The sequence below is a fragment of the Dama dama genome, chromosome 19 (genome assembly GCF_033118175.1).
Source record: "Dama dama isolate Ldn47 chromosome 19, ASM3311817v1, whole genome shotgun sequence".
Classification (NCBI taxonomy): Eukaryota; Metazoa; Chordata; class Mammalia; order Artiodactyla; family Cervidae; genus Dama; species Dama dama.
In genome coordinates this window covers 77,846,102-77,848,941 of record NC_083699.1, presented here as the reverse complement: position 1 = coordinate 77,848,941, position 2,840 = coordinate 77,846,102, and positions in this window count along the sequence as shown.

Here is a 2,840-nt window from a genome sequence, read left to right as displayed (position 1 = left end):
TATATTTGTTTATAGTAAGTTATAACTTGTTGGTTATCTATTTTATTTTTTTAATTAAACTTTTTATTTATATTGGAGTATAGCCAATTATGGGCTTCCTTGATGGCTCAGACAGTAAAGAATCTACCTACAATGTGGTAGACCCAGGTTTGATCCCTGGGTTGGAAAGATCCCCTGGAGAAGGAAATGGAAACCCACTCTAGTATTCTTGCCTGGGAAATCTCATGGACAGAGGAGCCTGGCGGGCTATGGTCCGTGGGGCTGGAAAAGAACTGAACATGACTTAGGACTAAATAACAACCACAAAAACTCAAGGAGACACTAAATTTTTGCAAGCAACACACACATGAATGAAGCATCACGATTAAGAAATGCTTCCAGGAGAGGTTTGTCGAATAAAGTTGCATTTCCACACTTGTAAATACAATAGATCAAAGGCAAGAGGAGAAGGGGCTGAGAGAGGAGGAAACAGTTGGATGGCATCACCAACTCGATGGACATGAGTTTGAGCAAGCTCTGGGAGTTGGTGATGGACAGGGAAGCCTGGCATGCTGCAGTCCGTGGGGTCACAAAGAGTTGGACAAGATTGAGCGACAGAACTGACTGAGATACAACCAGGATAACCTCCATGTGACATCTAGAGGTTGGAGATAGGTGGACTCTGTAGGAGGGATTGTTAATAAAATTGAAGGCAGTAGGAAACAAGGTGGGCGATTGAAGACTGGAGCCCACTGAGGCCTCCCATTAAGGTGGAGATGCTCAGACTTGGGTTGGGGACCTCTAGTCACCAAGGGACCATAGTTGGCTTGTGGTTGGGGAGCAGTAAAGGCAGAAGGAAGGGGGCAAACCAGTCACTGTTGCTCCATCAGAGTGGCACATTTCCTGTCTGTCCTGAAACTTTCCATGGTTAGGGATTAGGACAAAGCTGTGACTGCAGATGGTGGCCACCAAAAGCCATGAAGGAGGAAGAGGCAGAGAAGCGAAGGAGGAGAAATGAAAGAGGAGATGGATTTTCTTAAAGTCGTCACACCTCCTGCCACTGTATGCCAATGATGCATTGGGTATGAAAGTCTGATGAAAAGCCTTAGGTCATCAATATATAGTCTCCCTATAAATAAGCCCAAAGGAAGATTTGAAAGATTGCCTGGCCCAACTCTGCACCTTCAGGCAGGCCCATGCTTCCAAGAAAATGAAAATAATCTGTCCATATTATATATTTTTTCATAAATTGCAGAACCACATGTCTGTATTTTAATTCAGCAAGGCTGAAGAATTCCCCCCAGATCTAATATATGAAGCTGTAGATCTAATTCTCCTGAAGTTCTTTCAAAATTTATTTCCCTGCTCAATATATTTAGTGTATATATTTTTGCTTAGGTTGGCAGATGTGAGGTTTTAATATTTCTATATTACTAGCGCAGGAAATGAGACGCTGAGGAATGTGGAGGCTTGGCCAAGGTCATAAGGCAAACAATTGCTCACATCAAGGATTAAAGTTCTAAGCTTCTGCTTCCTGGCTCCATCTACCATGTAATATGGTGTTTGGTTGACCTAAGGAGAGTCATTGGATAGGGATGTGTTGAAGCTATTTAAATAAGATTGTTATTAATACATGTAAGAGTCAGCAATGACTATGCACATCCTAACAGGGGATAGGAGAAGTAGAGGCAGGTGGTAAGAGTGAGCCTGAGAAGTCGGGAAGGAGTGAGTGAAATGTGTGTGTGTGTGTTTCCTCTCACTGCTTCAAGCAGTGATTCTCAAACTTGACTGCTCATCAGAACTACATTATTGATGTTCAGTCACTCAGTCGTGTCTGACTTTTTGTAACCCCATGGACTGCAGCATGCCAGGCTTTCCTGTCCTTCACTATCTCCCTGAATTTGCTCAAACTCATATCCATTGAGTTGGTGATGCCATCCAACCACTGCATTCTCTGTTGCCCCCTTCTGCTGCCTTCAGTCTTTCCTAGCATCAGGGTCTGTTCCGATGAGTCGGCTTTTCACATCAGGTGGCCAAAGTATTGGAGCTTTAGCTTCAGCATCAGTCCTTCCAATGAATATTCAGGGTTGATTTCCTTTAGGATTGACTGGTTTGATCTCCTTGCAGTCTGAGGGGCTCTCAAGAGTCTTCTCTAGCACTACAATTTGAAAGCATCACTTCTTTAGTACTCAGTCTTTTTTATCGTCCAAGACCATACATTTATTATCTATTACCCTTGTCCTTGGGGAGTCCAAGACAAGAGTCATGGAGTCTTTGCCATCCTTGGTCTTATGGCTGGTTGTATTGGGATGCCACAGCCCCAAGAGCATAGATGCGGCTGGCTGGGAGTTGTGGTCCAAGAGCTCATCTAGGGACATGATGGAGGAGCACTCAGTGCCAGGGCGCTCATGGAGCTGGCCAGTGAGCATGATGGAGACGTGTGGGGTGCACCCTCAGATGTGTCCTGTGTCACTCGTGGGCACTGACTTCTCACGGATGGCTTAATTTTCCCTCTGTGGCCACATTCAGCATCTGCCTTGTGTCTTCTTAAACAGACACAACCTCACAACTCATTAACAAGAGATAACTATTTTACTAAAGATGCCCTGGGGAAATGGTGGTGGTGGTGGTGGTGGTTTAGTCGCCAAGTGGTGTCTGACTCTTGCGACCCCATGGACTGTTGCCTGCCAGGTTCCTTTGTCCACTGCATTCTCCAGGCAAGAATACTGGAGCGGGTTGCCATTTCCTTCTCCAGCCCTGGGGAAATGAATAGTGTTAAGTTGTGTGCCATGTCCACACAATGAAACTCCCCATAAGGTTCTTCTAGCCATTCCTGAAGAGTCTTCCCCAAGTGCTTGTTA